At 35.4% G+C, this 11,784-nt stretch overlaps 1 long non-coding RNA gene and 1 other non-coding gene across 3 annotated transcripts; both read left to right on the top strand.

Annotated features, from left to right (window-relative positions):
* The first annotated feature begins 449 nt into the window (after window positions 1-449).
* Window positions 450-556, top strand: LOC118489873. The gene has a single exon (XR_004887886.1). It is a non-coding gene; the product is annotated as a small nucleolar RNA R71 (small nucleolar RNA).
* Window positions 557-9,595: 9,039 nt separating this feature from the next.
* LOC110925268 lies at window positions 9,596-11,528 on the top strand. 2 transcript variants are annotated; one of them, XR_002584466.2, is made up of 4 exons: window positions 9,596-9,838; window positions 10,043-10,354; window positions 10,910-11,048; window positions 11,223-11,528. It is a non-coding gene; the product is annotated as an uncharacterized LOC110925268 (long non-coding RNA). The 2 variants fall into 2 exon arrangements; XR_004883364.1 differs by lacking the exon at window positions 10,910-11,048 and having other exon boundaries at window positions 9,598-9,838.
* Window positions 11,529-11,784: the final 256 nt, after the last annotated feature.

Raw genomic sequence — 11,784 nt, 5'->3', positions numbered from 1 at the left:
CCAAGGTTAGGGTGATTTCGCCATCCTTGGTTGTAGGAGCATGTTGAAGGACCCGACGGCCTAGGTCTATTATCAATGTAGTTTACCGATTCTTGTTGATCGTCTGTTTCTTTCATACAACTCCAATTTTCATGTGGCCCACCACACCCTTCACAAGCCATAACCGAGACCGTTTTTGTCATTTCCAATTTTTTTTTATTTTTGAAGAAAGGGCCTCGATTTGGGCTTGTAAAGAAGTGCTTTCATCAACCTTTTGGGCGCTCGGGGCAATAGATTTATTGCCTCGGGGAGTGTGCCACTGGAAATTGGTTTGAGCAATTTCCTTAATTTGATTATATATTTCATGCGGGCGGCGATTACCTAAAAGTCCCCCGGAGCTAGAGTCAAGTGTTTGCCTTGTGTGTGGCAACAACCCATTATAGAAAGTGGATACTTGTTGCCATATTGCAAGGCCGTGATGTGGACACTTTCGCAATAGCTCCTTGAACCTTTCCCAAGTTTCATATAAGGATTCCCCATCCTCTTGTGAATATGTATTAATTTCAGTCATTAATTTAGCCGTTTTAGCGGGAGGGAAATACTTATATAGAAATTTTTGGGATAGTTCATCCCAGGTGTTTAGCGATCCAGCTGGGAGGGCGTTAAGCCAAGCTTTTGCTCAGTCTTTTAGTGAAAAAGGAAACATTAGGAGGCGGATGGCGTCATTTGATGCTCCATTGATCTGAAAGGTATCACATATTTCTAAGAAATTAGTAATATGTAGATGGGGATCCTCGTCCGCAAGCCCATGGAAGGTTGCAGAGTTTTGAAGCATCTGTATCAAATGCGGCCGAAGTTCGAAGTTATTGGCATCAACATTCGGTGCATTGATAGCGGCGCCGAGATTACCTACGGTGGGTCGTAGATAATCCATGAGGGTACGTTGGTCCGCCATTGGGAGTGGGTTCCTCGAAACCTTCTCTTGGGTTTTAGCTTTTAGCCTTTTTCTGAGAAAGCGTTCGGGTTCTTCTAGAGACTCTTTTATGTCTTTATTAGAACTGGAGCTCATACACTACGTAGAGGTGGCGTCTGGTTCCAAGTCCTGCAACAAAAACAGAAAAGAATGTTGGTCAGAAGGTTCACCACGGCCCCGTGCTCAGTGAACACGGCCCGTGGTCGGAGTTACAGTGATTGTTCTCCGGATCCTTGTTACTGGAGAGTTGGACACGGCCCCGTGTTGCACCGACACGACCCCGTGGTCAGCCTTCTGTAACTCGGAAAACTAAAAACTGCCAGTAATACTGCTGGGCACAGCCCGTGTCCGACCAGGCACGGCCCGTGCTGAGCTCTGCAGAAGCTGAAAATTTAAGAAAATCCTAGAAAAATAAAAAAAGAAAATAAAAAAATGATTAGGCCGTTGATTCCTAACTTTCTTAAAATCTTTGTGTCTCCGGCAACGGCGCCAAAAAAAACTTGATGCGTGCTAGTGTGTATATGTTTTAAGTATATATTTTAAGCCCTTTTTTCACTTTAGCCAAGTTCTAAATTTATAAAACACGATATTTACTAACACTAAACACACATATGGGCAAGTGCACCCATCGTGGACGTAGTATAGTGTTGGTAAGATACCGAGGTCGTCCAAGGACACAAGAGCTTTTAGTACCAGTTTATGCTCAACGTCTAATCAAATCAAAATGTTAGAAAAGATTTTTAAAACTAAGAAAATAAAACTAACTAAATGCTGAAAAATAAACTAAAAAATAAAAACAGATAGACAAGATGAATCACTTGGATCCGACTCGTGTGTTAGTATAACCTTTGATTGTTTTCGCACTTTTGCACTTGTTTAAGAGATTATCTTAGTTATTGTAGTAGGCCCCTCTTTTGAAGGCGACATTACCCTCAACCCAGTAGTTTGAGTCAGCAAGGATACAATCCTAAAGGGTTGGATTATTGAAAGATAATTAATTAAGTTATTAATGCAAATTATGGTAGGCCCCTCTTTTGGAGGTGACGTTACCCTCGACTAAGTAGTCTGAGTCAGCAGGGATACAGTCCTAAATAGCCGGGTTAGAGTATTAATAGTAGTTAACTTATGAGGGGATCAAATAGTTTGGACCCCCGCCATCCAATACCTTTGGGTATTGAAGGAGGTCCTACTAAATTTGACCCAGGTCCCTTGTAGGACCTCTAAACGCTGAACAAGGGCAAGACCCTTACCAAACCGTTCCCTTAACCCCCGACCAGGTAGCCAACATACCTCCATATAAACCGTGGAGATATGAATGGTGAAAATCTTTTATTTTATATAGACAGTAAAATAATGCCAAGACACCACGGACAAACGATAAGGAAGAATCACCTTCAACATAAGCAACTAGTTATTAAAGTCGTTAATACAAAACCAATTAAGAAGTGCAAAAGATTGAAAATAAAAAGTATTATACTAAACACTTGTATTCACCAAGTGATGTAAGAGACTTAGGCAAACATGGCCTTGATTGTCAAGAACTCTTACGATCAATCTTGGACCCCGAGACGACTCACACACTCTATGATGGACAATGGATGATGGTGGTGGATGATGGTGTTGTGATGGTGGTGGGTGGTGGATGAAGTGTGAGAGAGGTGGTGTGCCAAGGGATGAGTTGCAATGGCTCCAAGCACTCCTATTTATAGGCTGAACAAAAGCCTGGGCACGGCCCCGTGCCCATCTGACACTATCTCTCTTCATTAATTGTAATTCGCAATTACAATTAATGCGCCTGCAGTACTTTGGGCAGCCCCCGTGTTCACTGGGCACGGCCCCGTGGTGAGCAATAGAAGCTTCTATAGGTTTGTCTTTTATGCTGCTTCTTGGGCACGGCCCCGTGCTCGCTGAGCACGGGGCGTGTTCAGTCTTCTGCCTTCTCTGTTTTGCTTGGGAGGATGCTGTCGAGGGGTCGGGCAGTCCACTTTTGTTCCCTTTCTTGTATTTATGTTAGATTTAGCTGTCTTTTTGCTTCTTTTGTTAATTTGAGCTCATTTAATCCTGAAAATACAAAAGGAAGACAAAAACACACTTTTTCCAACATTAGTACTTAAAAAGGGTTAGTTTTAAGCCTCATTTGATGTAATTTATATGTTGCATTTTACACACATCAATGGAGCACATCTTGTGACTTGTGTAATTGGAAGTCAGAATTGTGATTGTTGTTGAACTCCGGATGGAATGACATATAGGGCATTATGAACTGTGATGTGATTGTAGGTGTGAGAAAGAAACATGAATTAAGGTTCGGTTCTCTATAAGAGAAACCGTGGAACCGAACTGAAGTAGAATCGAAACCGAGAAAATCCAAATGGGTTTTATTTCGGGTAACAGTTTATAAGAATTCTGGGTATCAGGTCAGTCGGGTCGGTTCCACATCGGTTTGGGTCGGTTATTGTGATTTGCTCACCCCTAGCAACAAGGAACTAAAGATCCAGGTAAGTTATTATAGCTTAAAATGGATTAATAGTAGTCTATAGTGTCCATTAAGTCAAGGTTCTATGTGGATCATTGATTTTCAAGTGGTAGTCTAGTGGTATAAAGTTGGCCCATTGAAAGAGGTCAATTTAGGTAAAAAATGATAAATGGGTAAAATCAAGATATAGATCTTTAGATATTGATGGGGGTAATAAATTGACACCATGTGGATCTAGGATGACTCATAGAATGATAAAAATGAAGTGGGATTGAGTAGATACTAAGCTATGGTAATAACTTAGTATGTTAAAGAATGAAAATTTAAAAGGTTGACCAATGGTTATCAAGATGGAAAGGTATGATGAATCTTTCTTGTTGGAATATATGATAGTGCTATTTTTGTTGAAATGTTACATATAAATCATCGGCATAGGGTTGGGACGAGCTTGGGAGGAACACATACGCTTATGTGCTTCCGGGATGCTATTATGTACAAACAGGTCAAAACTTTTGTTTATGAAAATATTATCGTCAAGGTGTTTGTTGATGTTGGAAATATATTTTAAACTTGTCCTTGTAAGTAAAGTGTGGCATGAACAACATACATTTAACTAATTTATCTTGGATACGTTTATCTTAATCGTTTTGATGATCTTGTTAACGTTGTGGAAAAAGTTTGAAAATTGGACTATTTTTCTTAACTAGTTTGATTTGATCTTAAAAAGTTTGGGTATTACAAGTGATTCTATACTTTCCATATTTAGAAAGTTGTATTCGCATTTCTATTTTTAGAAACTTGTAATCGTGTCGTAATTCGTATTTCATTTTCCAAACTTGTAATATGAGGCTTTGATCATAATGGAAATGCATTTCTATTCACACTTGTTTATGTATAAATACATGATACTTAATCAATATCGAGTACGTGCTTTATATAGAAACCGAATTATACTTTATGTTTAAATTATATTCGGAATCATACTCATATACATTCTTAATATTCACACACTTATATATCCCTTAAAAGCCAAAAATAAAAAATTTAACAAACCAATTCATAGCCTACAACCTGCAAGCCGTAGCCTACGAATCTGGGCGGACAGAATGTTTCAGAAAAGCACGAAATTCACCTTTTTTCCACCTCTCTTCTCCTCCGATCACCTTCCAACCTTCTTTTAACCCAAACCCTAATCCCCAACTATATACATCACTTCCACAACTCCTCCACACTTTACAAACTCTCTAAACTCTCTCAAGTTCTCTCATTTCTCTCAAATCTTCAAGTTCTTGGCAGAAAGTTCTAAGTGTTCAAGTAAGCTTTCAACTCACTTTCTTCTACATTTCTTTTTGCTTTCTTCTTTTAAACTACTCGGATAACCTCTAGAAAGGTTTCCACAAGTTTTCCATGGCAAACTAAGGTTGAACCTCACCATATTTGAGGTCCAAAGTAGTGTTTAAATTCTGCTTAAATTTATATTCTTATTTCTTGGTTATTTTGTTAGAAGCTTTGTATAATCTTGTACCCACCAAGCTCCGAACTAAGCTCATAGTTGTGGGTTTGTGTTGTGGTTGATTACTACCACGAAACAAGCTTAAAACCTTCTTTAAAATTTTGCCCAAACATGTTCTAAGTGTTGAAACCATCCAAGCTTCCAACCTTCAATGTTGGAAGACTTGTGCATGTGTAAGTGTGAACCATGGAAGCCTTGGCTCTCCAAACTTGTTCCAGTTGCTCACTTGTTCTAGTGGCAAGAATACCAAGTAGCTTCCTAGAATAAAATAAGTTAACTCCGCCTCGCCTCCAACATTTGCCATGTTGTGTATGACATGCGTGGGTTGTTCTTATTTGGCTACTCGGATAATCTAGTAGTTTAGTTGTATTTTCATTTTATTTATGACCAACCAGGTCATCAACTATGTTAGTGACTTTGTGCTTTGGTGAATCTTACAATAAGGTTCATTGGATGTAAATCATCCTACCTCCATGTTTGACTTACATGATAATACATGACGGACATAATTATACCTATACTATATAATATATTTAACCGAATTCTTGATACTAACTGAATTATGGTTAGATGTCATGAACTTAGGTTATATTATCTCCGTTCTAGACTCCTCGTTTGTGATTCTAATGGGCACGTTAGGACCCATGAAAACACATGAAAACTTAGTGTCCAAACGAGTATTTTGACAAGATATATTTTCGTGTACATATACTTTTATACTTAGTTTCGAATCTGAACTCTCTTCAAACTCCATATACTCATACACCTTCGTTTCCCCCATGTATGGTAACTTTGGTGCTCTACTTTCAACAACTCGTCAACTCGCGTTTAATCGAACAGCTTAGCAAAACCGTGAGGGTACATGACCCGTTTTTTTACTTTTCATCACTTTGGGTGTAATACATAGAAGTTATCAAACTTGCAAAAACACATACAACCATGCTTTAACATAAACAAACGATCCAATATACATGCTTAAATACGTATGCTAGAACTCATACATGCTAGAATACTTATTTGCTTTATACTTGTCATTAAGTTCGTACAAGCCTCCCTTAACATGTATAGCGCTATAGGAGTAACACGTCACCCGTTTTCTTAAGGTCATGTTAAGTTATACAAAACGGTCTTGTTATTGCAACGACAAGATTATGCTAGTGGGACACTTTGGGTTGACAATTATAAGTTGCATGCTAGTATTGTTATAATATGTCTTAGATTATGATTATGCCATGTGGATTTGTTTAAAACGTTTATACTTATGCTAGTAAATCAAACTTGTATGCTCGCCAATACTTTATATGTTGACATGTACTTTAATATGTATTGCAGGAACTTGATGATGATACATAGAAAGAAATCTAGTAGGAAGACATGAACATACTTTAATTTAGTACTTATTTTGTATTTGTTTCCTTGTTGCATTATGTTGTAATTTGCTTCCAAACTATGTAATTCCGTTCTAAAAATGAAATGAAATTGATTTTTAAATACTTGTCGCAAATAATCGTTATGAAGCCTCTTGCAATCTCTTTTCTTCTCACTCTGATGTTTCCACCAACGATCGGGGTGTGACAAACTTGTCATGATACGTTTAACTCTAATCCTTTTGATGATCTTGTTAACGTCGTTGAAAAAGTTTGAAAATTGAACTATTTTTTCTTAACTAGTTTGATTTGATCTTAAAAATTTTGGTATTACAAGTAATTATCCGATGCACAAAAGACATAACAAATCTTCACTTAGGGATTACTTTAATCATGAACACTAACTCCGGTAGTCCTTAGCCCAGATCTACTCTCTCAACACCCAAACACTTTCGTTCCAAGGTTTCTGAGTATAGCAACCTTAACAAACAAGGATTAAACAACAATACACCCAAAATAACACAAATCAAGAGCGTCGACTCTCTGTGATACCATGAAGAAAACTATACATCTAATTATTAGTACAATGATGTAGTGACAAAACAATGACTAAAACCTTTATTAATAATTCACCCAAACTAGAAAACGACCAATAAATCCTAGAACTCACTGAAATGAGTGCACCACATACAAATGATCTTCATCAACTAATCAACACAATCAGTTGATTGATCAACAGAATACAACTTTGAATCGAATTGGGTAGGTGTTAATCGAATTCAAATTCAAGGAAAAATAAAATTATTTGAATAATTCGAAAATTCGATATTCGATTTAATAAGCACCCCTAATTACAATAGGTTTTCGAATAAATGAAACCTTTTATTCAATTTGAATGTGTTGAAATTTCTCATAATACGAAATCTTTAAAAGTTTAATTTGGCCAACTCTAAATTAAAATATTATGTTAATTTAAATATAAAAAATTTACACTAGTACATAATTGAGCAAAAGATGCTATGGGTGTTTTCAAAAGATGCGGTTCTCCTCTCCAACCGCATCTTATAGATGTTTTATAAAAGATTTGTTTGTTTTGAAAAAAAAGCATTAGACAAAAGATGTGGTTTTTATGTAACCGCATCTTAAAGGTGTTTTAAAAAAGCTCAAGAGCCAAAAGATGCGGTCCTAGAACTGCATCTCTTGATATAACAGTAATAAATAAAAACTAATAATAAAAAATAGTATTATGTAAATTCTATGATTAATAAATAAAAACTATTTGTAAAGATAAGTATATACTAATATGATTGATTTTGTTATTCATGATATTAGATAACAAAATATAAAAAAAAGGTTTTTATATATAGTATTCTATGCTTATATTAATTTACAACATAACTGAGAAACAAGAGATTAACGGTGACGACATTTATACTTGACTTTCCTTCCCAAAATCCAAAACGCTTCCAGTTAAATGTTAAGTGTTGGTATCGGTGATGAACTAACATGATACCATCTAAACCATATCAATATCAATTAGGTTACGACCGAACATCATTACGCGTATCAATACAAACACTCGCGCGTAGCGCGGGCTAATTCACTAGTTGATAATTAATAATAATAAACAGATATTTTTCTTAGGATAACCAAATTAGGGACAGTGGTGCTTAACTAAGGTTGTTCATGTTCCATTATTGTCAACGAAGGGCGTTTAGGGTGATAAATGGTCCACTAGGATGGTTAATGGGCCACTTAGGGTCAGTGTTAGTTAACTCGTTCGATTTCTAACCAATGATTTTAATGGCACTTTTTTTAACGACAATTTTTTTTTATTCCCTACTGTCTATGAGACTTGAACCCAAAACCTCCTCCTCTCATAAAGTGTTTAAAGGCTTTGCGTTTGGCAGTGGACCACCACCCCATTGATGGCCAATGGTACTTAATCAGAGTTAATACTTGTCCCAAAGGGTTAATAATAGTCAATTAGGGTCAAAGTTACTTAATGGTTAACATTAAGGTTTAATATTGGTAACTAACTATCAAGGATGATCATATAAGGTTAATAACAATCAACATTGGTTAAGTAATCACTAAACACCTTAGGGACTCAATAAAAGTTGGGATTATTTAAAATAGGCGGGTAAAATCAACAGGCTCGTCGGGGACTCAATTGCAACATATATAATACTGCAGGGTTCCTATTGAAAGGCAAACTGGTCATTTAACCTTAAAAGTGAACTCGGTTAGTGAGGGGTGACTCAGATGCAAGCACTTTTTATTACTCTGGGACTCAAGAGTAAAAAAAGGATTTTGAGAACTCGACATACTCCTGAGCAGAATGATCAGTGACGCAAATTGCATTTAACTCTATTGTTATATAAGTTTTTGTTTTATTTTTATAATAAACACTAGTATTAAGCCCCTGTGTTGCAGCGGTTGTCGTAAAACTGTGTCAAGTAGTATCAATGCTATACCATTATTAGCGATCACCAACACCGGAAAACTCGTAAAAACAAAATAAATAAAAATGGAAAAAAAATAAAGCCGAGCGAAAAGCAGACGTAAAATCTTTGAATTATGCATGCTCGTTGCAGAGAAATTAAATCGAAACAAAAAACATAGAAAAATAACTAAGTTAATCAAGGACCCGTGTGTTGCGACGAACGTGTCAAACGGAGAAAAATAGATGTGTTTTGACGGGCCAAACGAGAAAAATATACGAAAAATGTTAAACCCCACACGCACGTTGCGGTAAGTTAACTCACAAAATTTAGAATGAAACGAAAAGCTTGGGAATGATGAAAAGTATGGTGGAACAAAATTGAAAATTAAAAAGAGCTGGGGTTAAATTAAAAAAGATGAAAAGCTATAGATTAATAAGTAAAAAAACAAAGGATCTAAATTTCAAAAGTATAAAAGTTTTGGGTAATATTATTAATAAGTAAAAAAACAAAGGGTCAAGGATATTAATAATTTATTAGATATTAGATTTAGTTATTTATAATATTATTAATTGGATTTATTAAAATAAAGATAAGGATAAAAATAAAGATAAGTGGTATTTATATATATTGGTTATTAGTATTAAAAGAAATATATTAATTAAATAAATATAAATAAAATTTATGTGGTTGAAGTAGAGAATGGCATGTGGCATTATTTATAGTCTTTTATTAATATTTAGATTTTATTATTCTTACATTTTTTAATTAAACAAAAAAAAAAAAAAACTTTTGATTTTCATATCCCGCCTCAACAATTTCATTATCCCTCCAAAAGTTCCCAAATACTCAAATACCCCATGTTTCTCTCAAAAATTCAGTCTTCCCCCCAAAATCTTTGTTTCCATCACACACTCATTCTCATTTCCCCATCATGGAAGGCTTTTAAATGTGGAAGCGTCGGCAAGATCGAGATGGAGGTTAACTACCCACTGCGATCTCTGTCTGTTGTGTGGGTCAGTGCTGATAGTCGCTGATGTTTTTGTAACCGAACAACGAGTGAACGGTGGTTAGGGTTGAACATTCGTAAGTAATTCTTAGTGCTAAACTCGAATTTGATTTCTGATTTGTGATCTAATATGCAGGTAGAAATTACAGGTCCCGTTGATACCTGTTCTATAAAAATCTATCAAATAGATGATTTAGTGTTTACTGTTTAGTCGGTTAAGGTGGACATATTTATCACCCGTTAAAAAGATGTTTTCTAATGAAGTGATTTAACTGTTGTAGGGACGAAATAAAGGGTGTCTTGTGTGCAAGAAGAAGATGGCAACTCCTCTCTCAAAACACTTTCTGGATCTTGTCCTGCCCCATTTAGAAATCTTTTGGAATATGTTGTTAATTTGAAGTTTGATAAAGAGCCTTCTTATGCAAAACTTTCGTTTGATCATCTGAAAGTAGTTATTTTTCCTAATTACATGTCAAATTGTGTGTTAATTTGTTGGCCTGTTATATGGTATTTGTAGGTTTATGAAAAGAGCTCACATCATAGTACTTTGGTTGTTTGTTTGAAGTTGTGAAAATGAAGCTCTCTAATGGAAGGTCTGTTCTTTCTACTTTAATCATATATGCAATCAACAATTGAACTGCCATGCTTCATTTCCATTTTGGGTTAGATTTCAACATGTTATTGTTGTTACTGCACATGTGATTTCTTATTTCTATGCACTTCTTATATTCACATACTTGCCATATACTTGCCCCTCGGCCTATGTATGACCTCATCGTAGAACATGTATCTTCCGAATTGGTTTGTTCACTTGTTCTTCTCGTATCCTATGGCCATATATATAAAAATAAAAGTTCACACAATCGTCATATTACTGGTTATCTTACATTCTTATGCTTTGAATCCTCTTTTCTCTTACTAGAAATGTCAAAATGAGTGGTTCGAGTGGGTGTCAAACATGTAAGTTTTTTAGTATGGGTTACGGGTCATGGTCGGTTGGGCTGACTATTCACTTTTTTAGTCCATTTCTTTTAACGTTTCAATAGTTCAGGTGTTAAATATGAATACTAAAACTGTTGTTCATCTATAGATTTGAATATGATTGATGAATTTGTACGTGATACTTGTGAATTTGGCTATGATGAAAGGTTGATGGATAAGCCAAATAGTACAGAATAGAAGTCTTCCTCCATGGAAATGCAGTATATATATATTATAAACTTGGAGGATGATGGTGGGGACATGGTGCTACTCCTACACTAACTATTTTTTTCTCATAGTGTTATGGTGAGTTATGAAAAAATAGAACACTCAATTCCATTGTTCTCAATAGGGTGTGAATATGTGATAACGTATTCAATTGTAAAAATTAAGAAAGTTGGCCACTTCAACGGAGTAAAAAATGATATGCTTTGATTTCGTGTTGGTTTTTGATAGTTTGTCTATGAATATGGCTGATAGGTTAGAGACGGCGGCTTCCGGTATGGCATGGCCCGGTTTGTGTTGCTATACAACTGGAATTTGATTTTCATAGGGCTATCTACAACCTCAACACTTTTTTGGTTAGTTGAATGAACTTTTTCTCTTCTACGATTCCGGTTGCAAGTATGGATTAAAGACATTGGTTTGGGTTGAAAGTATGAAGACGTCTGTCGGTTCGGTTCAGGAAGTTAGGTAGCGTTTGGTATGAAGGAATGGAAGGTGGAATGGAATGAAACATTCTGATGGAATGAAAATAAACATGTTTGGTTATCATGTGGTAATGGAATGGAGCATTCCAAGGGAATGTAACTCCTTCCAAATATAATAATTTCCATTCCTTGGTATGTAGGTGTTTTTTTTTCCATTCCCTCAAGGAATGGAAAGAAATATGTTGTTGTTATTATTATTATTATTATTATTATTATTATTATTATTATTATTATTATTATTATACTTTTATTTGTATTTATATTTATATTTATATTTATATTTATATTTATATTTATATTTATATTTATATTTATATTTATATTTATATTTA

This window comes from Helianthus annuus, chromosome 2 (assembly GCF_002127325.2).
Source record: "Helianthus annuus cultivar XRQ/B chromosome 2, HanXRQr2.0-SUNRISE, whole genome shotgun sequence".
NCBI classification, from domain to species: Eukaryota; Viridiplantae; Streptophyta; class Magnoliopsida; order Asterales; family Asteraceae; genus Helianthus; species Helianthus annuus.
The sequence above is the reverse complement of the archived record's forward strand: the minus strand, read 5'-3'. Positions and strand labels throughout refer to the sequence as shown.